Below are 26,323 nucleotides of genomic sequence, written 5' to 3' on the forward strand. Positions count from 1 at the left end.
CCTGCTTGGAGTTTGCAAAAATCCACCTAAAGGACTCTCAGACAATGAAAAACAAGATTCTCAGTTCTTAGCATCATGTCTAGAGGAAACCGGGCACTGTGCATCAACTGTGCAATGCCATTCCAAAACAGAAGCATGGTGGTGACAGCATCATGTTTTGGGGTTATTTTTCAGTGTTGGAGAAACCAGTCAGGGTTGAGGGAAATCTAAACAAAGCAAATTATCCTTAATGAAAACCATCAACAGAGCACACTGAACCTCAGTTGATGCCAAAGGTTCACGTTCCAACAGGACAAAGACCCTAAGCACAAAGCAAAGACAACACGAGAGTGGCTTAGGGACAACTCTGGGAATGTCCTTGTGTGGCCCAGCCAGAGCCTGGACTTGAACCCAGTCAAACATCTCAGCAGAGACCTGAACATAGCTGTCCACTGATGGTCTCCATTCAACCTGAGAGAGCTTGAGAAGATCTGTAGAGAAGAATGTCAGAAAATCATCAAATCCAGGTGTATTGAGTTTGTTGAATCAAACCCAAGAAGGCTCCAGGCCATAATCGCTGCCGGACTTCAACAAAGTTTTTGCTTTGTCATTCTGGAGTATTAAGTGTTGTCTGATGGGGGACAAAATAAGTTAAAACAATTTTAGCACAAGGCTGCAACACAACAAAATCAGTCAAAATTGAAGAGGTCTAAATACTTTCTGAAGGCTCTTTCTGATCTAAACTGCAGTTTAGTTTTGTATGCACTCAGCCATAGGAAGTTACAGGGACAGGCGTGTATGCACTGGTGTCGCTGAAATTGGCTGTGAGCTCTTGTGAGTCTTGTATGCTTTAAAGGCAGGGATCTCAAACTCTGGGCGTGAAGGGCTGCAGTGGCTGCAGGTTTTCTTTCTAACCCTTTTCGTAATTAGTGACCTGTTTTTGCTGCTAATTAACTTCTTTTGAATTAATTGTAATTGACTTTCACTTGATGACTCAGATATCTTAATTGTTTCTTTTTCCTGCCCAACAATTGTGAGGTACAAAATGAGCCAAAACCGGACCAGCAAACTGTCCATCATTCAGTATCTGAAAATAAAGAAAGATGAAGGTCTGAGGAATGCTGATCTGCTCAGGTCCACATAACATTTGACCGGTTCTCTTAGAAAAGAGGAAATCAACAGTTTTGGAAATGTATGCTATTGTGCAGTGAGAGCAGCAACAAGCCATGGAATTAAAGAACGGGTTTAATTAACAACAAGAATTGGCAATCAATTTAAATGAAATTGGTTGGAGTTTGAGGCCTTGACTTAGTTGGTCTTCTGTTGGCTCACTCACTCCACATTTCATTTCTATTTGGGTGCCATTTAAGGAAAGAAATGAAGCAATCGAGAGAAACAAATCTTAAAAAACAACTCAATTTAAAATTAACTCAAAGAAGTTAATTAGCAGTAAAAACAGGTCACTAATTAAGAAAAGGGTTAGAATGAAAACCTGCAGCCATTGCAGCCCTCCAGGACCAGAGTTTGAGAACCCTGCCTTAAGGCATACAAGACACACAAAAGCTCACAGCCAATTTCAGTGACACCAGTGCATACACGCCTGTCCCTGTAACTTCCTATGGCTGAGTGCATACAAAACTAAACTACAGAGAGTATTTAGACCCCTTCAATTTTTACTGGAATTTGAGAACGGGAGTTTGAAAACCTGATAGGGACCGTTGTACTACTGGAACTTTTCACCTTTCACTAGTTTGTTGTATTTCACTTTCTTTTTTAATACTCTTGTGAAAAATCAAGAAGTTTTCTTAGGAATAAATAAAAATAAGTTGTGATTAAATAAGCACAATTATTTTGCTAAGAAGATCCAATTGTTTGACACAGTACGTTTTGAAGAAAAAGAATCAAGATTATTCATTTATAGACATGCTTTGAAGCATTCTTTTAAATTATTTAAAACACTTTCATTTACTTTCAAATGCGAAAAGATCTTACTTTTGCTTTTTTTTTTTTTATCAGATGCATTCTTTAGGACATGGTGAACTCTTCAAATTTCCCAGTGGACCTGATCTTCCTTGACCTTAAAAATTGCTTGAGCATCACTTACAAAGAGGAATAAACTGGGAAATAAGCTCCACTATTTAACGTATATCTAATGTGAAACCAAAGGAAACAATGGCCTTGTGTTACCTGTTGAGATGAATATCCTAGAAATGAGTAAAATAAGAAATTCATGACTGGAAAGATATGCCTTTGCGTCCAAAGGGGTTGTTCATTGTGGGTCTAACTGGTCCAAACATTTATTCATTACCTTAAATTTATTTTTCTTATTGTGTAAGTTGAAGCTTAGATTCATTGTAGTGCATGTTTTTGACATAAAAACATAGCTCTAGATTTTTAATTATTTCCCAATTTCTATTTTAGGTGTTTGTTTGTATGTGGTTTTCTTAGTGCCCAACACCTTATTATTCCTGTATTGTCTGCATGATGACAACATCTGTTAAGTGCTGTCTTCAGAACCCCTTGAAACATTGTGATTGACGACCAATTCAATGTGCAAGTAATTTGCCATTTTTCTTTGGTTTGTCAGCCAGGCAGTTTTCTGCACTTTTGCACAGATTTGCTTTCTCAGTTATCAACAATGTGACCTAATTACTGTACTTTGCATTAATTGAGGACCAACAGGAAGTTAACAATTTATTAAACAATAGTAAAGAAGGCATAATAGACAGTTGATTCTTTTTAACATGAATTTTGATTTTTCTTTTTTAAACTAGCAAATCTCATGACTACTGTTTTAGTCAACCAATATACAGCTGCATGGTTTATGATTATGTATCATCTCAAGTCGATGAGGGCTATGCAGAAAATATTGAAATATACACTGATATGTTTACTGTATACATAATGAGTCGCATGACATGATGAATTGTCTCAAGTAGTGTATCATTTTCTTTAAAACTGATTGTCCTTTTTAATCCTTGAAAAAAATTGTTTCAATTTCTGGGTTCTTTGCATTTTGTCTCTGAATTAAAATTGTGTTCTATTTGACCCTTGACAGGAGTAAAATAAAGATTCTGTGGAAATGTACTGTGTGCTCTTCATTTCTTTTACAGTATAATGTAAAACATATTTGAACAATCATAATTAAAATTTGCCTTTGTGAGTTTGGTCTTTATGATTCTTTTCTTCCACAGTGAATTTTTGAGGCACGCGGATTGCACCTTAAGAGCAGCAGTGTTACGCCATGATTATGTCATTCCAGTTCTGGTTCTTATACCGTTTGGGCATACTTTGAACATGTTTGGTTTCATCTTTCAGATGTAATACATTATTAGCATTATATTTATTTATGTTTTTCACAGCTATTTTGTATATTACAGTTTTTTCTGTTCTGGGTTGGTTATTTGGGTTCATTAATCCAATGGATGTTATTCTGACAAACTCCTCTGGTATGTTTAACAATTTTTACTGCCTTTTCACACTATCAATATTCATGGCCGTTTCCTTCCTACTTCATTGGTATGACAACATGTCAATTTAATTTTAAATTGATAAATTTGCCATTTTTGTACATTGGTCTACACTCAGTAGTCCGTAATGACAAAGTGAAAACAGATTTTCAGAAATGTTTGCAAATTTAGTAAAAATCCAAACCTGAAATCTCTCTTTCATATAAGTGTCCTGGGCTTTGGCAATCCCAATGTGGTCAGGCGCATCCTTTTTGTTTTAATTCTTTTTGAGTTGTGTCAAGAACTTGACTGAAATCCAGCTGTGACAAATTGAATTGATTTGGACATCATTTAGAAAGACACATGTTTACCTGTGCATGTACAATTCACACTGTATGTAAAGAAGTCACACTGTATTTAAGGAACAAAAACCAAGCCATGAACTTCAAGTAACTCTCTGTAGATCTCTGTGATCACATTATGGTGAGGCATAGATAAGGTCAAAGAGATAAAACCATTTCTAAAGCTTTAAGTGTTCCCAGAAGCACAGTTGCCTCAATACTTGTGAAATGCAAGAGATTTGGAGCCACTCTTCTTAGAGTTTGCATCCGGCCAGTTTGAGTCAGTGGTCAACAAGAGCCTTGGTCAGAGAGGTGAACAGCAATCCAATGGTCACTTTAACATAGTAGTCCTCTGCTGATGGGAAAACCTGTCGGAAGGATGGCCATCACGGCAGCATTCCATCCAGCATGTGTTTATGATGGAGTGGCTAGATGGAAGCCACTCTTGAATGAAAGACATAGTGTGACACTTCAAGAACTCTGAGACCATGAGGAAAATGTTTTGTTGTTTGTTGAGATAAAAATGTAACTGGGCAAAAACTAAGTACTGCTCATCAACTAATACCGTTCATATGGTAAAGCATGGTGATGGCAGCATCATGGTATGGGAGTGCATCTCAGCAGCTGGAACAGGGAGACTGGTTCGAAAAGAAGGAAGGAAGGATGAATACAACCAAATCAGAGAGATCCTTGAAGAAAACCTGCTCCAGAGTGCATGTGACCTCAGATTAGGATGATGGTTCATCTTTCAGCATGACAATGACCCAAAGCATACAACCAAGACAACACTTCAGTGGCTTCAGGACACTGCCCTTGAGTGGTCCAGCCAAAGGCTAGACTTAAAGCTCATATGACAGCTGTGGGGAGATCTGGAGTTGGCACTATACAGAGACGCTTTCCATCCAATCTAATGAAGCGTGAGGAGATCTGCCAGGAAGAATAGAATACACTACACACATCCAAAGCTTGTACAGACCTACCCAATAAGTCTTGAAGATGTACTTGCTGCCAAAAGGGGATTCTACAAAGTGCTGAATTAAGGGTCAAATAAATGAGAGATTTCAGTTTTTTAATAAATTTCCAAACCTTGTTTGAAAACATTTTCACTGTCATTATGGGCTATTAACCGTAGACTGATAAGCAAAAGTGGCAATTTTATCCATTTAAAATAAAATTTACAACACAATAAATTGTGTACAAAATAAAGGCGTCTGAAAACTTTCTAAATCCACTGTACATCATCCTTCACAGTGGCCTGCTTCCCAATCCTTCTTGGGCTTTGCCTTTTGTCATCCATTCCTGCCTACCATTCCTTTCTCAGCCATGCTCATCACAATACGTCCTTTGATACTTTACACATCCAATTATTTTCAAACCTGCTTAATACTTTTATTATTGCAAGAGGCAGGAACCTATCCTGGCAGCAGTGACTGTGAGATAGGAATCAACTACGTATTTTCATTGAAGGGCACCCTCACACACATGCCCACAGTAACATGGGGAAACCTAAGATTTGGCAGTTACCCTAACCTCTATGTCTTTGGGAAGTGAGTGGAGAATCAGAGGATGCTCTGAAAACTCATAACTTACTAAATACAAGGAGATTGTGTAAATTCCATACCAATAGAGGCCTGGTCAATGATTTCAACCCAGGTCCCCAGGGGTGTGAAAAAGCGGCATTAAACACTATGCTATGCTGCTGATTGAATCGTATTTCCTATTTCTACTGGCTTGCTCAAGAACTCATAATTATTAGTTTTATTACTCCATGAAGTACATTGAGTGACCATCTTATTTTTATAGCATTGTACTGCAGTAGAAAGAACACTGTACATATAGTTTTAAAACCAACACAAAAAATAATCTGAATAACAGGGGAAAAAAAATCTTTAAATGTTTTATGGAATACTTTTCATTTGATGTTGAATAATTAATTTGCAGGCTGGATACAAAACATAACTTTGTTTTCTTTTCCCTGCCACTTTTGACATGCAGGTAACAGCATCATAACTGGAGGAAATGCTGAACAGGTAATCAGCAGATGATTTATGAAGCTGTTGTCAGGTATTGCTGTAGATAAATCGAAAGTACTGAGATTGCACTTTTTCTCATTTACGGTCTGACAAATCAGACCGATCACGGTGAGTTTTATTTTTTTTTATCATCCATTATCAAAATCACATATTCCAGTTCATTGTTATGGAGCGCATAAAATCACTTTTATATTTACCACAAAAAAATATTTGTCACCTTAACCTGCTTCAAGTCTCTGGTGTATATTAAATACAAGTAAAGCTGTAGTTTTGATTTTGTACATGAACTGGAAGTATAACTGAACTTCAGGTAAGCTGAATTGTGTTATCAATCAGGAGAGTGGCAATTGTTACACGTTGGTTAAACATGCAAGTACGATTTCACTGTATTCTGTATATACTGCACTGTATGTCAGCCCTTATACTGCTACAGCTTCTACAGATTGGCTATAATTTATCCTGGCATTATCAAGAGCAAGGAAGTGAACACCCCAGAGTAAGGCACTGATCCAGTGCAGGTCACATTTATGCCTTCATTCTCCCACTCGAAATGATATGGGCCCAGTTTAGAGTTGCCAGCTAACTTTGTTGCCCAGGCCAGATGTGGTTCTTGAATGAGGATACAGTTTGGGGACAACTCGCTGAAAGGTTTGTTTTGAAATCCCCATGCTGGGTTTTGTTCTAAAAACTTGCCCCCAATTTCCTTCAGTCCATCCATTATCCCACCCGCTATATCCTAACTACAGGGTCACGGGGATCTGCTGGAGCCATTCCCAGCCAACACAGGGCGCAAGGCAGGAAACAAACCCTGGACAGGGTGCCAGCCCACCACAGGGCACGCGCACACTCACACCAAGGACAATTTAGGATCGCCAATGCACCTAACCTGCATGTCTTAGGACTGTGGGAGGAAACCGGAGCACCAGGAGGAAACCCACACAGACACTGGGAGAATTTCCATCAGTCCATGCACTTTAAATAGCCAGTGTTCCAGTAGTGTAGTATCCCATTTTTACAAATACAAGAAAAGAGAGAGAGCAAAAAAAAAAAAAAACAAAAAACTGAACATAAGACTTGATGCTAAGAGAAAATAGAAAATTAAAATTGCTGCTATCAATTCAGCAGTTAAGTAGCACAAAGTAACAGAATCTTAATGATTACTGTAGTTTGTCTGTTGTAATGAGCACAGTGACACGCACCTAGACCACTGCAGATACTTGGCCCCACACATTTAAGAAGTGCTTCTGCCTGCTGCAATAATGTTCTGTCACTATGACTATTGCATCACTACAAGGCATAACAACAGCAAGTAGAGTTTAGATAAGAATTGTGGTCTTTGCATTTGTTAAAGCATTGCGGCTATATTCTGGCACGGCAACTTTACATTTCCAATTAGATGGTAATGTTAACTTACTTTAGTTATTCGTTTAGATGTGCCATCTGAAAGTGAGAGTTGTGCAGCCTCGTCCATGCTTCACAAAGTGCACTTGTTTTAATGTTCTTTTGCTGTTGTGTGTTTGTGATATCCAGCATTGTTATAACAGTGTGTATTCTTTCTTTTAAGAATATGTTTAAGTTTGTATTAGAGAGTATCTCAGGCACCATGTTTTACTTTACTGATAAGAATAGCTGTGTTTTGATGCTTATCTAATCACCCCGTCCCCATGGGTTCTTTAGGATGTTAGTGTTAAGTGCTGACTCAAGATGTGACATTTCTGGTTTAATGGCCTGAAACGGGACACAGGATGATTTTGGAAGAATGGGTATGTATAGCTTCTCCCTCCAGGATGAAAGCTTTAGGGAGGGTAATTTATGACAAGGGGGACTGGGAGCATGCACCCAACTGGTTTGACATGGGGGACTGATCAGACATCACATGAGCCTATAAGACATTCTCTCGCAGGAAAGCCATAAGTGCCTAGCTGATGTGAATCAGGTCTGGAGGACTAAAATGTGGCTGTTTACAATTGGATATTCTGCACCCCATTTTTCTGGTCTTGTCAAAACAGAAGAGGATGAACCAAAGGAGTTGCTCACACCCACTGGCCCAGGAATTGTGATAGCAATAGTATAAGTTGATCACTCTGTCTTTACCTTTCTCTCACTTTCCATTTCTCCATGAAGAGAAGACAACTCGGCACCCATATTGAGACAGTCAGGCTGCCTGGGACTGTACAGATGAAGAGCTGACCATGCAGAATCAAATGTAACTTACTGTATGTAAGTTATTGCTACACCTGAAACTACACATCTAGCATTATCAGGTTGTACAGGGTGAGCCAAAATGAGGTAACGCATTTCTCAAGGTCATTGCACAGGTAGAAGTAGCTGATTGGGTTGGTGTGGGGGTTTTCTGATAGGCGATCCCTTGTAGTTTTCAGTCGGCAACATGCCTTGGTCCGGTTTGCACCATACTTTCATTGTCGAAGCGTTCTTCAAAAACAACAAATCCATCATCACTACGCAATGTGCCTTCTGAACACACTTCAGCATTCCTCCTCACAGTGATGTCCCAAATCAGAAAACAATTCTTCAGTGGGTGGCTGAATTGAGACAGGCAGGTGCAACATTGAACAGAACATCTCCAGGTCGTCTTCGGACTGTACAAACGCCAGAAAGTTGTAAGGGCATCAATTTTGTAGTCTTCTAGACTTTTAAGGACTTGAAAGGACTTGATGATGATGGTCACGTGGACTTCTGGCCTTTAATCCATCAATGTAGGAACATCATGGTGCTTTGATTAGGTGGTGGTGGCGCAGATCGCCACCACAGAAAAACAGAAAAAGGACAGAAGAGAGAGTAGGGGTTAGTACGGATTTTGGAGCCACCATGAATAATAATGCTAGTTAATTGAATATGCAGAGCATCAGGATTAAATTAAAATGAAGTTACGAGAAAGCCATGTTAAAGTAATGTGTTTAATCAGTTTTTTAAAGTGCTCCACCGTATCAGCCTGGAGAATTCCTATTGGCAGGATATTCCAGATTTTAGGTGCATAACAGCAGAAGGCCACCTCACTGCTTCTTTTAAGTTTAGCTTTTGGAATTCTAAGCAGAAACTCATTTCAAAATCTAAGGTTACGATTTGGAATATAAGATGTCAGACAATCTGATATATAAGATGGAGCGAGATTATTTAAGGCTTTATAAACCATCAGCAGTATTTTAAAGTCAATTCTGAATGACACAGGTAACCAGTGTAGTGACATCAAAACTGGAGAAATGTGCTCGGAATTTCTTTTCCTAGTTAGGATTCTAGCAGCTGCATTCTGCACTCGTTGCAGTCGATTTATGTCTTTTTTGGGTAGTCCTGAGAGGAGTGCGTTACAGTAATCTAGTCATCTGAAAACAAAAGTGTGAAGACTAATTTCTCAGCATCTTTCAATGATATAAGAGGTCTAACTTTTGCTATGTTTCTTAAGTGAAAAAATGCTGTCCTAGTTGTCTGATTAATATGCGATTTAAAATTCAGGTCACGGTCAACAGTTACCCCTAAATTCTTTACCTCCATCTCGACTTTTAATCCTAATGCATCAAGTTTATTTCTAATAACCTCATTATATCCATTATTTCCAATCACTAAAACTTCAATTTTTTCTTTATTTAGCTTGAGAAAATTGCTACTCATCCACTCAGAAACACAAGTAAGACATTGTGTTAGTGAAACAACAGTGTCGGGGTCATCAGGTGCTATTGATAAATACAGTTGCGTATCATCAGCATAGCTGTGGTAGTTCTAGTTATGCTCCGAGAAAATCTGACCTAATGGAAGCATGTAAATCAAAAAAAACAGCGGACCCAGGATAGAGCCTTGTGGAACACGATATAGGATATCATGTGTCTTTGAAGTAGAATTACCACAACTAACAAAGAATTTTCTACCTGCCAGGTAGGATTCAAACCAATTTAAGACACTGACAGAGAGGCTCACCCACTGACTAAGGTGATTTCTAAGAATATTGTGTTCAATGGTATTAAATGCGGCAGTCAGTTCTAAGAGGATGAGAACAGATTAATGGCCTTTGTCTACATTTACCCGTAAGTCATTTACTACTTTAACGAGTGCAGTTTCTGTACTGTGATTTGTTCTGAAACCCAACATAGCATGTTAATTGAAGTGTTCATTTAGCTGCATAATGACTGCCTTCTCTAGAATTTTACTTAAAAAAGGCAGGTTAGAGATGGGTCTAAAATTTTCAAAAGCAGAGGAGTTAAGATTATTTTTCTTGAGTAGGGGTTTAACTATAGCAGTCAAGAGAGTCTGAGAAGACCCCCGTATCTAATGACGAGTTTACTATGTCAAGAATACTATCAATTAGCACGCCTGATACTTCTTTGACAAAACTTGTTGGTATTGGGTCAAGGACGAAAGTGGAGGGTCCCAGTTGAGAAATTATTTTATATAAACCAGGTAAATCTATCCTGGTGAAAGAATTTAATTTGTTTATAACGGAGTACTGGGGCATAAGTGGATGTGCAGTGTTGGGGAGATATACTATATTATTTCTAATATAAATTTTTTGATTGAAAAATACAGCAATAGCCTCACAAGTTTCACTGGAAGTATTCTGGAGGCATTGAGTTACCTGGGTTTAGCAGATGATCATAGAGAATAATACTCTGGGATTACTAGCATTGTTATTTATAATCTTAGAGAAATAGCAGCGCCTCTCATGACGGACTTTGTTATTGTATTTTGTTATTTTAACCTTCAATATCTCATAGTGGATAGTTAGTTTAGTTTTCCTCCATTTACGCTCAGCTCTACGGCACGTTCTCTTTAAATCAGACACTCTTTGGGTCTTCCATGGTATAACAATGCTAGAAGATTTTTTAACTGTCTTTTTAGATGCGACTATGTCAGCAGCAGCTCTCACCTTAGTATTAAATTTAGAGTTTAGAATACCTTTTAAACCTTTTTCAATTAGGTAATGTATCTGTTCTCCCCATGTTGGTTTTTGATCCTGTATAGCTTATTGTGATCTGATTTTGATTTTTAAAAAATTAAGAGGTACTGTTTTTTTCCTAAAGAAAAGTACTCCTCCATTCAACAAAACTCATTCCTGAGGTTATTATTAATATTGCACAGTATCAATAACGTCTATTCATTGACTGAGACTTGCACCTGAAAGCATGCAAGCTGAGCTTTTACTATGGTTATAAGTACCTACCTGTTATCATTTTTATTATAATTGCATATCCTCTTCTTGACACCCCTATTATTGGCTTTTTGAAATGGTCCTTTAGGATCTATAGAATTTCAAAATGATGATTTTTTTCATTTGAAGGTCATGGGGTTGCATATAATAGATGTTGCTCTTTGTAATGTGCTGAAGAGCTGCAAGATAGCAGGATCAAATCACAGCACTAGCTCACTATGTGGCCCTGATCCAGCTACTGTAAGTAGTAAACGCTGGAGTGATTTTCAGCCCAAAAAAGTCTACAGAAAATAAAACAGACAGACAGACTGAAGAACATCTGAAAGTGTTATACGGATATGGGACCCTAGTTTGCTCTCCAAATTATGTTGATTGTAGATCATTCATCTGCAGATTTGTGTTAACAGCAGGTTGTTTCAACTTTGATTTTAATTTGATTTTATTTAACCTCCTTAGTTTTGCGCTTTATCCCCAAAAAACATGCAAATAGCGTTTTTTTCCGTGAAAAATGACATTTTTATTTAGTCTCAAAAGTATAATAATGATACAAATAATAATAGTAATGATGAGAAAAGCGTCAGAATACTTTTGTCAATGGGATATATATATATATATATATATATATATATATATATATATATATATATATATGTATGTATGTATGTATGTGTATATGTATATATATATATATTTTTTTTTTAATTAGAGTTCCTGGAAACTCTAATGTGGTCGAGTGTGTGCGTGAGTATGCTCTGACGCCCTGCATTAGCCTGGTACCCGACATTGCTGAGTAAGGTCCTAGGCCTTTGTTCAGGAATCAGAAGGGTGGATTATGTGTCAGCTGTTTAAAAAGAAGAAAAACTCAGCGGCCCAAACAGATGTGAGTGGACTGGGCACCCTCATGTGGTTATAAGCCCCCTGTCCATATTTAGTGCAATTAGTACAAGTTAAAGTAATCCTCCATTGAATTTGGCGAAGCTGGGGAAGCAAATGAGGAAGCTAAATGCCCTAGTGAGCATTGAACTACAAGTGCCGGCTCTTAAGTACTAAACACCAGTCATCTATGGATAAAAAGCTCACTGAGGACATCTGGGCAGGAGGTTCTGTAAATGGATGAACAAATAAATGACCATTGGGCTTCCAAATTACATAATAGGCTGTGCTTAAAACACTCCAATTACTTTCATTTACAATCAGCAGCTTCCTTTGTTCGTTAGGATTTTTCCTGAAAACGTGTCTACCTCGCACAGGCTGTGGGAGTATGGCATGCACGTGCTGGCATGCGACATTATGGCAGCCATTCTTTTCTCTACAGAAGAGTTGAAAACCACAGGAAACTCTCACCGTTTCTGATCCTTAGAGAAAGCCAGCTGGTATCCTTTGTGACATTTTGACACTCTTGTTAGGCTGTTGCTTTTCATGCATTTTCCTCATTGGTTTCTGAGCGGACTACTTATTTCTGGTGTGCTCCAGTTCCTTAGTTTTTATGTGAGCATTTTCCTTTTTTCAGAGCTGTTTGCACTTAGTTGGATCTTTTTATATTTAGGTTGGTACTCACATTTGTCTTTGCAGTATAAAGTTCCTCTATAATATCATCTTTATTCAGTTTAGCATTGACGTCTGCTACAGTCACGTGAAAGAGTAAAGTACACCCCATGAAATGTCTTGTGTGACATATCAAGATTTAATTGTCATTTAAATGGCATCTGTAGATAAAAGTGCCAAAGTGTAGCAAACATCATGCCACATGTACAATTTGTAGTCCATTGTATAATTTAAATAAACATAAATGTAAATTTCTCATGTGGAAAAATGAAGTCCTCCCCTATATGTCTTACTACCTCAAATTAGAACAGATCAGATGCCCAAGGTTAGAACATCATTAAAGAAATTGTTGGAGGAACCTGTCTTATTTAAACCTCAGTCATTTAGTAAATCCCCATTGGCTCTAACAGCCGGTGTTGCCCCCTCAAGCTGGCATTTCCCACAACTCTCTAGCAGCCTCTAGCATTAACTGGGAGAAAGTTTTTCACTTTTTCTGGTGTACCTGATTCCAATTTGAGGTGATGATAAATATATTTGTGTGCTTCCTCTTTTCACATAGGAAATCTGCATTTATGTTTAATGGAATTATACAATGGACTACAAAATGTAAATCTGGCAAGGTGTTTGTTATATTATGTTTACCTGTTGATACAGTTTAAATGAAGATCACATCTTGTTATGTACACATGTTAAAAAAAGGAACAACATTTCATGGGGTGTACTAGCATTTGTCACGTGACAAACCCCTGTTGGGATGCCATTAAACTACCAATTGATCTAACCTGCACGTTCCAGGGATGTAATAGGAAAATAAGAAAATGAAATGTCGAAAGAGCTGTGGACTGCTGTGTCCCTGTGATGTCTGTTTTCAGAATGAAAGAAATAAGTAGCACTTGTGATAGACGGCCGGGATGCCCTTTTGAGAAGACTGGGGTAGTGGACATATCACCAGCAGTACCTCCCCCGAGACACGAGAGGGCAGCCCCCAGTTTACACCGGGGCCATGGGACTGGAGCTTAGAAGCTCAACCCTACACAGGCCAGTGGCCACCACCAGGGGGCACCTGGGCAGTTCCGTAGCCGTGGTGTACAGAACTTCCAGGCGCAGTATAAAAGAGGCCACCTCACTCCAGCAAGAAAGCCAGAGTCAGGAGGAAGAAGACAGAGCTTGTCAGAGAGAAGTAAAGGCGGTCAGAGAAAAGAAGAAAGGACGGAGCTTTACTGGGGTTTGTGCATTGTGCTGTGCCAAAGAACAATAAACGTGTGTGTTCTGGACATTGTTGATCTGTGTGTCTGTCTGTAGCCGGGCTAATTTTCTACCCACTATTTAAAGCAATTAGACTTTTGTTCCATCTCAATGGAAACAAAATCACACTTGAGTCAGCCATTTGGTTTAGAAGACTTTCATGATGAATAACAGAAGGACATTTAAAGAATTATCTTTCATTTTGGCTTCATGTTATTGGATTTACTTGTAATTCCAAACTGACTCTTTAGCCAGCAGATAACATTGAGAAAAATAAGCCATGATTGACACATAAAGAAATAAGTGTGCATGTCTTATTTCAGATAAAATATGCAAGGTCCGTGTCACTTTCAAATAAGTAACATTTTCCGATATAAAAATGCTTGATGTGCAATGCAGAATTAGCTGTCCTAGAGTGACTGTCACCGAGGACAAGCAAAGTCATTTCACCTCCCCTATGTAGGGTTTGTTCACATGAGCATGGCTGGCTTTTATTCTATAATCAGGTCATTTCAAGATGAAGGCTTTGACTTGATTACTTCATGGAAAATGTGAACCCAGTGCTGCTATTGTATGCATCTAAATTTTCCCTTCGGATTACTAACGTTTACCTAGTTAGATTAGATTAAATAATGTAGTACTAGGGTGTTGTACCGTGTTAGCCATTATGAATGTAGAGAAAAGCCAAGCAAAATGATACCTTTTATTAGCTAACTAAAAAGATTACAATATGCAAGCTTTCGAGGCAACTCAGTCTGCTTGGGCCTGTTTCCACCTGTGCCCTCATGTTCTTGTTGAACTCACCTTAAAGTAACAGCCTTGATCCACTGACCCCTGCTGGACTCCACTCTAAATATCACCCAATTCTGATAAGGCTCCTTGCACCATAACCCTCTGCTTCCTGCCAACACACTACACCCTGAATTCCCTCCTCTTTCAGTTTAATGCCTGGCCTCTCATCAGTTGCTTTCTAAAAGTTAAGATAAATAATATTGTATGCACTCTGTGATCACATCCTTTTGTTGCTTCCTCATAGAATTCCATCTTATTAGTTAAACACAACCTACCGATCTGATCTCATGCTGACTGTTCACTAGCACTTCTTAATAATTCCTTCCCTTAATTTAACTGGTATGGACGTTAATCCTACTGGCCTATAGTTACCTGCATCTGCTCAATCACCCTTTATATATTTGTATATTTATATAAATATTTGTCATTTTCCATTGCTCATTGACTTCCTAAAATATAAGTGAAGGGTTTCTATCTGCAATCACTAATGTCCTTAAGTAGTCAAGAATAAATGTTATCTGGTCCTGGTGATTTGTTTGATTACAGCCTGTTTATTCTGATCAGCACTTCTCCCTCTAAATTTCCAAGTAGCTCTGTACATCCTTAGTGATCTATTTTACTGCTAGGAGGTTATCTGTTTCCTCACATGTGAAAACTTGAAAGTTTAGGGCATCTTTTATTTCACTGTCCGTGCATTTTAATTCTTCTTAACTGTTCCTGGTGCTCTTCACCTCAATCTTGACTGTTCTTTTACTACCATAATATTCCTTTATCTGCAAGCCAGAACGAGCAGTCCAGCCAGTTAGGAGTCTTTGGGGTTTTGTAACAATTGCTGTGTTTGTGATCTTTTTCTGTTTCATTTTTGGGATTGTTGTTACTGCACCAAGTACTGGGATTTGTTTGCCGTGGATTTCGATTTCCTTTTTAGGCTAATCCTTTTGCCTTTTTTGGTCTGCGGTCATTTTTGCTTTATTTTCCATATTTGTTAATTACTCTTTATGTGTAAAGATTCTTTGTTTACTCTTGTGTACAAGCCAGGGGTTTATAGTCTTCCCTCCTCTTTTGGGGCTTTTGCTAGACCTCTCCAAGTGGAAGTTTGCAGGTAGTTTTCAGGTTCAAGATGGTCTGGGGAGATTCTCTTCTGGGCTGGCCACATAAGGTCCTGGCCTGCAATTGCTCATTTTTGGAGGCCTTAACCCCATTTTGCTGTGTTTCTGACTTCATCATACAACATTCCTAATCAAATTCATGGCCTCAAGGGGGGTGAAGCCAGTCCCAGCAGCTCTGGAAACAAGACAGGAAGTGTGCCTGGACAATTTCCAAACAGTCCCCCAGACTGATGTTTACTCGATTATGTTGACCACTTTTGCAGGATGCTTTGCAAAAGCAAATAAATTGAAATGTAATGAGATGCCAATTCATTGCTGGGCCCACTAATCTACCCACCCCAACATTCACTCAGTCACATTGGCACAGTATGGAGTCTCCAAATAATCTAAAGTGAATGTTTTGGTGATGTGAGTAGAAAACTAGTGTATCCACACATGACAAGAATGTACATACTCAATATAGACATTCACAAGCTAGGGTTTGACCACCTGTGCCTATTGCTGTGAGGCTGGAGTGCTAACCACTTCAACGGGCCTCTGCCCTGGCATTATTCCATCAGTTTATTTAATTTATTTCAAGAGCAAGTTAACACAATAACTGGTGATAAAACCCTAATTGCCTACTAAAGAAAGACATTTCACTTTGCTGTCAAAAGAGAATGCGGATTGTTCTAAGAAACTCCATGCATTGTTCTCAAGCAAATTTAAAGAAAGGATTTAGTAGACATTAGCATTTTTTTTTGTAAAATCAAGTGACTGAAGCTTTGTCAGTTGGAAAAATTAAATGAAAAGTGTTACTGAACCCATGCAGCCCCTGTGCTGTTTGCCATAGATAAATTACTCACGGGCATTGAGTGGTGACGCGTAAAAACAATCTGCTTGGAGAAGATGTCTGCAGGTTCGTTCCAAAGGGTCAAATCAACCTGGAGCTGTCGGCTCCCGTCAGGCAGACCAAAAAGGCATCTTTTGAGGCGATTCTGCTTGTCCTAGTTACCACTCTGGCTTGGAATGAGGAGCTGGAATTTGTTGAAAATAGATCGTAGTGAAAAGTCAAGCAAAATGACACCTTTTATTGGCTAACTAAAAAGATTACAATCTGCAAGCTTTCGAGGCAACTCAGGCCTCTTCTTCAGGCAAGATATAAAAGGTGTCATTTTGCTTGACTTTTCACTACATTCATAATGGCTAACACAGTACAACACCCTAGTACTATTGAAAACAGAGCAAAACAGTTTTCTTTAAAATAAAAAGTGAGGATGGGATGATCAAAAAAGAGTTAATAAGTGAATTAAAAAAGCAGAGTCTGTTAAAGCTAAGCCCCAGAAACACGGTATCATTGACATGGACTGGAATACCACTGGCAGGGCTGGATTTAGGTGGGTGCTATTGATGCTGCAGCATTAGGCCCATTCCTGAAATAGGCCCAGATGAAAACAGACGAGAATTTTCCGGAAGCTGAACAGATTTCCTTTGCTATATTAACCTTAAAATAATTCTTGGAAAGAAATTTGGAGTCCAACTTTCGGACACCTAGACACAGCGTTACTTATTATACAGTTACTATTGTTCTTTGCACTGTGACGTAACTATAATGTCATTGTGTTTATTGTTAACCGAAGATTTCAAGTTAATGTTATCAATTTTACGTTAAACAGTTTACTTAGTAATTTAGCTGCATTTTGTGCAATATCTTGGGGATTCTTGCCACTTTATTATTGTTCGGTAAGTGCCATGTAGTAAATTTTTCACCTTGAAAGTTAGTTGTACAGTAAAAATCGATAGCTATTTAAATGGTTATCTGTAAAGGTAAAACTAAAAGCCGGCCCACGGGCCCGGCATGGATGTTTAGAATTTTTAAAATCCTCGACAGGATTCTGGTCTATTATGAAATTGAAATCGTGGACATATTTTTACCCTCAAGAGCCTGAACTGAGTCACTTTGTCCCAATGTCTCTGCAAATTCATTTTTTCTTACTCTGTTTTGTTAGAGAATTGCGAAATTTCGTGTATTTCATTGTTAGGTTTTCTTCATTAAGTGCACTTTTCAGACAATTGCTATTGAATGTTGATGTTACATAGTTTGATGTTAATCTCGAGTTGTTACAATACTATGGTCATTATTATTATTCATGTTCAATAATGGCTGGCTTGTTGTGTCGTAAGCAATTAAGGCTACTTGGTCGGTCTGAGTGCACATGTATGGTGAGTGTAGAATGCACATGCACCAGTGGCGAGAAAAAATAGGCCTTTTTTATGCTGTAGCATCAGGCCCAATTTCTTCTTAATCCGGCCCTGAGCACTGGTGCATTTGCTACCCCATGGGGCACTACCTTGTATTCATAAAGACCCCTGGTGCTATTAAACACCATCTTCTACTCATCCCCTGCTTTGATGTTTATAAGATTATAGGTTCTCCATAAATCCAATTTAATGAACACTTCTGGTTAAGAAGGGATGGAATTAAAGGGAGAGGATACAATGATTACTTTTTTATGGTGATTTGGTTAAGCTCATGATATTTGATACATGGTATTAAACCACATCCATTTTCTTATGAAAAAAAAAGGCATGTGCAATTGTAATGGGCAGCAAGGTGCTTGTGGTGTGGTGGTGGCTGTTTGTTGGCGGGGTGTCAGTGCAGAGCTGTGCAGTTCAGCGGGGGGCTCAGTGAGGGAGAGAGAGCTCAGTTGACTTCACTAGGAGGGGATTCACCAGGTTTCTCTTTTATTGGAATGCATGTAACAAATTCTTTTACTGCTTGGCTGTGCGATTGAGCTTTGCAAAGGACCAACCTGGTACGTGTCCTTCTCGCCTTACACCCAGTACTGCAGGAATAACAATAATGCAGGTATTTTTACTAAAGTAAGAAATGCATTAGTTTACTTGTTACTGCTCTCAAGATGGCGTTGCTGAGTACAGCACTGAACATTTAGCTCATCAAAATAAATGTAGTGATTTCTGAAATATTGAGACCGATAATGTGAGCTATGAGAAGGAATAATGCTATCACCCGAACATTTAGCTCTGGCTGTGTAAAGCATGTGCAAAACAAATACATGCGCAGGAAAACAGAGTGCAATAGATATGTGCAAACTACAAAATGCTTTTGGTGTGTAAGTATGAACCCCTTGCACAACAATTGGCGTAGTCAGCGGCCTTTCCAGTTGATACATTCTGGCCCATGTTGGGTATATTTTGGCCTTCATTAAAATTGAGTTTGACACCTCTGCCATATACCAAGGGCAATGGATTTAAGCAGCAGAGCAGGTCTCATAACTTCTGCTCTTTAAGTGTCTGATCATCTCTCTCTATCTAATTTACTCACACACACACACAATCTCTGCATGGCTTCTCAGGTTGGCTCTGCTTCTTCTCACAGCATCTTTCTCTCTGGTCTATGTGGCTCCCCCAGAATGTTCATGCCAAAAAATGCCAATGGTCAGCACAGCTGCATAATTAAGTAGCAAAAACATTTAGCCTCAACGTTTTTAAGACCAGGTTCCCTCTATGTGCTAGGAGCCTGAGGTGTCAAGCTTTAAAAATCAGAAGCAGTTAAATGCTGCTAAAATGAAATGAGGTGAGTTTAACAATGGAGAATGGCATTTTGAGCCTTGTGAAGTAAGTCATATTAGATCTTCTTCTGCTAAAAATGTTACTGTAGGTGCAGAGCATGAGATAAAGTCCTTCAGGATTCAACTTCCTTCTGTGTCCTTGTGCCGACTTTGCTAATCCATACTTTGTACATGCTGGAAACCTGAGACAATAGAACATTCTAAGAATAGAACCAAATAGGATTCCTGAATCCCCACAGACTTGAAGGTCTTATATTATAGTAAATCAGTACCAGGTGCTCAGTGACAGTTCATATTGATCAAGAAGGCGCACTTGGGGCTGGCGTTCTCTTTAAAAGAAATCTGAAGGTGGCGCATGAGTCTTCTTGTAAGACATCCAGTACTTTTGAAAATCACAGTCAGAGTTTGCCTCAAGGTTACTTTATATGATCCATTCTTGAAGTGCAAGTAGATTGTTATTTCATGGTGGTGCAGGGTCCTTTATAACCTTTAAGATATTATTTGTTTTAGCAAAATTACCACTGCCACTGTCCCAGTCATCCAATTATAGGACATTAGAGGATATAACTTTGAACTCTGGTGGGCCTCCGAACACTGAAGAAAAAATTGGCTTTCAAAGTGACAGAACATCAAAGTAAAGGATTGTACTAGAACAGAATATATTAAACAATTTATAAAGCAATCATGGATTCAAGTGACAATGACCTCTGTATGGATATTTAAGATGGGTGTCTGGTAGGCTTGGCATTCTCATTTGGGATTCTAGCAGTTTCTTAAATTTAAAATTTCTGAAATTCCGGCACTTGGATGCCTGGCTTTGTTTTTGCCTTTCCTTTTGCTCAATGAACTTTCAGGTGTTGACAGATGGCTTTTCTAACTTCCAGTTTTCTGGCCTTCTGTCTTTTTGCTGACCATATCTTTTTTTTCATCTTGTGGTCTTGGTGGTTTATTATTAAAATATATTTAAATATATAATTTTGACAAAATTCTTGCTAAAACATGAACAATAATATGGCAGACCCCAAATGATTCTATCTCATTTTGAATTATTTACTGTTATATTTCAGCCAGAATTCCTCTCCAGTTGGTTGATGTAATTTTATTTTTGTCCATTTTTGATCGTTTTGTTTATGTTAGTAGTTTTACCGGTGTTAAGTATTTGTATTATTCTGGATTTCTTATTAGTTTAGTGTATTGTTTAGTTTCTGTGTGTCTGTGCTTGTTCTGTTATGTTCTGTGCGTCTTGTGCATGATTTCCCCAGTGGTGGGCGGCCATCAGCCTATCTCAGGCAAGGGGCTGCCCTCAGCCCTATAAATGCAGAAGACAACCCATAGTCCCTTGCGGTTCATTGAATGTGCTAGATGGTCGGTGAATTCTCCATTGTTTTTTGATCTTTTTGAATAATCCTGATTTTCTGGATTTTAGTGACCTTTTGGTCTGTTTCTTCAGTATTCTTTAATTTATGTATTGGGCTTGTGTGCCTCTTGATTGCCATTGCCTTTGTGCTCCTTGGAGCTTATTTTGTGCCAGAGAGCATTTTTGTAAAAATAAATCTTTTTGTTTTTAAGATTCTACATTTGCCCTTTTTGAGAACACCTAGCATTTGACAATTTTCCCCCTTGTGTGAGCATTTTGAGTCATTTGTAGAACATATTCGGTTTAGGAACCCAAGGTTCATGGCAATTTACTGTCTGAAATCAGAAAGCAGAGAGATGAGTGAAGCAAACCCTTACTGGTTTATCCATTAAGCCTCCTATATTGGGGTTGGGGCAGTTGCATCTCAGTGATTTACCGGCACTGGGAAAATCCACCCTTGTGATTCTTTTTTAAGATTTTTTTTTTTCAAACAAAATTATGACTGTGAATTGTGATTGTCTACCTATAAATTGTTAGCACATCGTCATCATTAACAGTAAGAGCCAGTGAATTTCTGCTGCCCGCCACTATGTATATCCATACTAGGCGTAAGACGATACGCTTAATCTGCGTACAATGTGTATTGCAATACAAGGCTCATAATACAATACTCCCACGATACATTATACACAGGAACAATAGTAAGCAAATAGTACTATTTTTTGGAAAAAAATCAATTAATATTCACCTCTTCAGTTTCACCCAAAAATATATTTGCATTGAGTTTTGTGATTGCCACATTGAATGCAAACCTAGCTGTTTTTCTCATCCCACACACTTCTCTAAATACCTTGGCACTTCCAAAAACTCTGTCCTGTAAGGTAAAAGGCAGCTGCATTTTCTAACTAAACACACACATCGCAAACAGATATTGAACCAGTGACATCTTAATAACATGAACAGAAAGTATCAAAATTTTACAAATGACAATCCATATACTCACATTGCTACTGTATGTATAAGGAAGCTTGCACTCCAGTGAAGTCATGTGAGTTGCAGTTCTCAGATACTTTTAAAATATAAATATTTCTTACTTGTTTTAAAGACTATATAAAATTGTGCACTTGTATGTAGCTTTCGTACTTAACTCATATTTTTGTATTATTATTTTGTAATTGGAAAAAAAAACACAAAATGCTATCCTGACCAATGTACCACCTGAGGTAGTCATCTCATCACCTCACCCCATGTGCCAGCCCTCTTTATACTGTCATAAAGTTAGCCAGGAGGCTAAATGCGAGAACCCCCCTCTAATGACAAAACTGAATAACACAGTCTTAGATTCAAAAATAAGATCTTCCTTATGTTTTACCTCCACTGTTTTCTCCATTCTGTTCCACAATAACACAATTGCCAGAACAATTGTTTTTCCTCCTTCCACACCCATACTACTCCTGACTCTGACTGCCCTTACAGGAAACCCGACAGGGCTGCCTCATAGGACTACAATTCCCAGCCTGCCCTGCAGATATTCCTATTGCTGCCACCTTGTGTATGGTGGAGGGGGGGAGGATATAACTTTGGGCAGCAGATGTTTCTTGTCCTCCAGCCTGGCCAGGACACCCGTCCGCCTCACACAGTACTCACAATGGTCATTATTTTTTAATTTTGCATTTTTTGTATTGGGCACAGGCGCCACGGTGGCGTAGTGGGTAGCGCTGCTGCCTCGTAGTTAGGAGACCCGGGTTTGCTTCCCGGGTCCTCCCTGCGTGGAGTTTGCATGTTCTCCCCGTGTCTGCATGGGTTTCCTCCCACAGTCCAAAGACATGCAGGTTAGGTGCATTGGCGATCCTAAATTGTCCCTGGTATGTGTGTGTGCCCTGTGGTGGGCTGGCGCCCTGCCCGGGGTTTATTTCCTGCCATGCGCCCTCTGTTGACCCCCATGCAGACCCCTGTAACCCTGTAGTTAGGATATAGCGGGTTGGATAATGGATGGATGGATGTATTGGGCACCAGATAAAAATATTAAGGCTGATGCCTTTGTTAGAGAATAATTTAGAGGTAGCAATAGCTAAGTATTTTGGTTTGCAGTGTGCGTTGAAATATATAAGAAGTGGGTTTGGAAAACTACTTCTTTTTCTTCTTCTTCTTCTTTTGGCTGCTCCCGTTAGGGGTCGCCACAGCGGAACATCTTCTTCCATATCTTTCTGTCCTCTGCATCTTGTTCTGTCACCCCCATCACCTGCATGTCCTCTCTCACCACATCCATAAGCCTTCTCTTAGGCCTTCCTCTTTTCTTTTTACCTGGCAAATCCATCCTTAGCATCCTTCTCACAATATACTCAGCATCTCTCCTCTGCACATGTCCAAACCAACACAATCTCGCCTCACTGACTGTCTCCTAACTCTCCAACCTGAGCTGACCCTCTAATGTCCTCATGTCTAATCCTGTCCATTGTTACACTCAATGCAAATCTTAATATGTTTACCTCTGCTACCAGGTTTGTTCCTGCCTTATGCCCTGTGTTGGCTTGGATTGGCTCCAGCAGACCCTCGTGACCCTGTAGTTAGGATATAGCGGGTTGGATAATGGATGGATGGATTTGGGTGTAAACCAATGAAAGAACCAGAGTAAAATGTATGCATTGATTGACACTGCGAGATGGAGATTCAATAGTTTATAAAATGAACCTCTATCCTTTGTTTCTCCTACCATTCTCATCATGCTGTAACAGACTGCTGTAAAGAATGCTCCCTGTTCAAACATTTGCAGAATAGTAATAAATGACGCAATGAATGGCTTTTCTCTTGCCTGGTTTCTGACTCAAAGAGGTTTTATCAAACTTGTCCTACGAGAGGATTCTTTCTTTAATTAAGATGTCGATTTCTACCACACTTTGGGGAGGCAATTTTAAGATGACAAGTCTATGAATAATTCATATTTCATTATATCTCAAGAAAACTTTGCGGTGGAAATGATTGTTATGGATTTTGAAGAATTAGTAGCTGCTATCAAATGGGGCCAGCCAGATAGAAAATATGCCATCACAAATTCATACCTGGTTATAGTTTATGCTGTAGGGTTTCTGGGATCATCTTTTACAATGGGAGCTTAACTATCCCTTCACTGGTCACCCTGATATAAGAAGACCACTGTAACAAATCAAAAGATATTTTTGGTGACCAACACTTACTAAAGCTGTTAGGGTCTATGTATAAGCCTGTGAAGTGTTTTGTACGTCTTAAACATCATTTGCTTGGTCTATAGGTCAGTTACATCCATCAGCACCACCAAGCGGACGCTAGGATAATTTTTGTAATTTTTAATTACAAATTTATCACCATCAAAATGCTACTGACATTTCTTTTTGTCACAAATAATGCCAGTTTTTCCCCTCCAAAAAACAAGCCCCTGCTCAGAATTTAGATTTAGATTTATCCTAGAGTGTGTATGTCACCTGCACTTCCAAAATCCATAATTTCAGGTCTTGGTCCCTAATTTACTTCAAGATTTTGTTCTAAAATTGGAGTACAATTAACCTTAACCTCTGGCTATTATGCTGTATCCATGGGAATCTCTGAGAATAGGAATCGATGAAATAATTACCATTTTTGCTTAATCTCAGATGTTTTAAACAACATCCTTACAATTTATACTTAGAAATAAATATACTTTTGGTAAATGATACTAACTCACAGATCTGTTTCATTGAAAGGCTAACTGTGGTAGACAAAGGCTGGCCTTGATGTCCTAATGCTTGCTGACCACTGCTTGTTCCTAAAGCCAATGTCACATTACACGACTTATGATGCTTATCTCATCCTTGGACCTTGTCAGTTCATGGCAGAGAATTGCTGCGTGAGTCACATTTAGCGATTACATGACAACTTTCCAACACAGTCATACTGTCCCCTTTTTGTGACAGCCAATAGCATGCTACCTGATGGAGCTGGTGCTGTACGGAGGGAGGGTTAACAGGATTGTTGAGTTCATTCAGAAACTCTGACCTTTTATTATTTTTTATCCCATTCTGTCGTGGTATGTAAAACAAGATAAATGAGCTGCTTTTCTATTTGGGAGGTCTAAAATGCCTGTGTTCCTTATTCCTCATTGCTGCATTTTAAATATTGTACTTCCAGTAGGACAGTCATCGGCTGTCGGCTCTCATACACACAGACCGCCACTACAGCTAAAGATAAAATCAAACCTGTTTGATCTTATCAGAGGAAATCGCAGACTAGTCGGAGTGAGTCGCTGGGCATATCAGACTACATGACCGACTTCATGGGAGCGCAAGGCCAACTGTCAATTCACCAAGGTGATGTGAATGATGGCTACAGTGGAAAAGCTGTATTAACGTGACATGGCCTTAAGCTGTGCTATACCTTCAGCGCCAACAGGAAGACCACACAAATCTGTCTTCTCAGCATTCAGGTAGCCCTACTTCACTAAAGGTTGACTATTAATTATTGTATTGTTTTTTCACACTTTCTTTGATAATCCTGATGGAAAATGGAGATTTTACAGTATGCTAAATACAATTCATAATATTTTAATTTGTGTGTTTTATTTTGCTCTTTAGAATTATTTACATGATGACTCTTTAAGGTGTGGGCTCAGAGCTCATGTGGAAAATGTTCTGTAACTGAAAGGGCAGGCAGATGCAAATGACCTCATTAGCTTATTAATATTCATGAGGTAGTTCCTCCAAGAGTGTCAAACTTTGGAAGTAAATAAAATACTAGGATGTATGCAAAATAGCCATAGACAGGAATTCTGGGAAAATAAGTATAAATTGTTAAAGACTGTTATTATTTATTAGAATGTACATGTATATATTAAGCTTAGATAAAGTGACCAGTCTGTGTATGCTTGTAAGAATATGTAAAATGAAGACTTGGGACTTTACCATGAACATGTTTCTCTAAAAGTAACTTAGTCAACAATCAACCAGACCATGGGAATGTCTTGTTTGTCCCAAACGTTTGACTGATGCAATATCTTATACAGTATAAGGCAGGGTTTTATTGAGCAAAGGGGGCAGTCAGCAAGAACCTATAAATTAAAAGGATTTTAAAAAGGCTCTGCCAGAGAGACGTCTTAACTGCCAAGACTAGATAGGAGTAGAGAGACTCGGTCTGACTTTGCCACCTACAGACTGCCTGTTCAATCCCAAGCATCATGCCAGGTTTAAGAAAGCAAAGACTGCAACAACTAAAGCCACAGCCACCTGAAATGAAACTTACTGTGTGTCCCTGATTTGAATTGTTCAGGTTGTATGTTTTCCTAACATTTACAGCTGATTTCTCCTTCAAATAAGCATAATTAATGATTGAAACAGTTTTGAGTATTGATTTGATAAAGTTGTTCCATTGCTTAGCATTTAGCAATGACCGTTGACTGGTAATAAAACAATCTGTGTCCATTTCGGTATTGTACTGTCAGGGGTAGTGATCAGCCTTTGGCTTCTGTCAGACTGTGTAGTCCTTTTAAAGGCAGCCATCCTTGGATCAACATGTAAGTGTGAGTCCTGGCAGGGACGCCTCGTGAGCGGAATGGCTTCTAGCCCCTGGTCAGATTTCAAAGTTGAGGTAACTGGCCTCGGCCAGTGTTGAGATGTTCTTTCTTTGTATTTGAGCTTTATCTGTGCAGAGTGAATGTTAAAGAGGTTAAATTTTGCAGGATATATGCGTGAATCAAGGCCAACAGGTTAGGCATTTCTAGTATTAGTTTGCCCACCAA

The 26,323-nt window shown here is 38.8% G+C and overlaps 1 protein-coding gene across 2 annotated transcripts in view; it reads left to right on the forward strand.

Moving 5' to 3' along the window:
* The window catches only part of dtd1 (D-aminoacyl-tRNA deacylase 1), a 59,871-nt gene extending 56,805 nt beyond the window's left edge, over positions 1-3,066 (forward strand). For both annotated transcript variants that reach the window (XM_039738402.1, XM_039738400.1), the window contains exon 6: positions 1,996-3,066. The gene's annotated coding sequence lies outside the window, so the exon portion shown is untranslated. The remainder of the gene's footprint in view (positions 1-1,995) is intronic.
* The last annotated feature ends 23,257 nt before the right edge of the window (positions 3,067-26,323 follow it).

The sequence above is a fragment of the Polypterus senegalus genome, chromosome 16, assembly GCF_016835505.1.
Source record: "Polypterus senegalus isolate Bchr_013 chromosome 16, ASM1683550v1, whole genome shotgun sequence".
NCBI lineage: Eukaryota > Metazoa > Chordata > Cladistia > Polypteriformes > Polypteridae > Polypterus > Polypterus senegalus.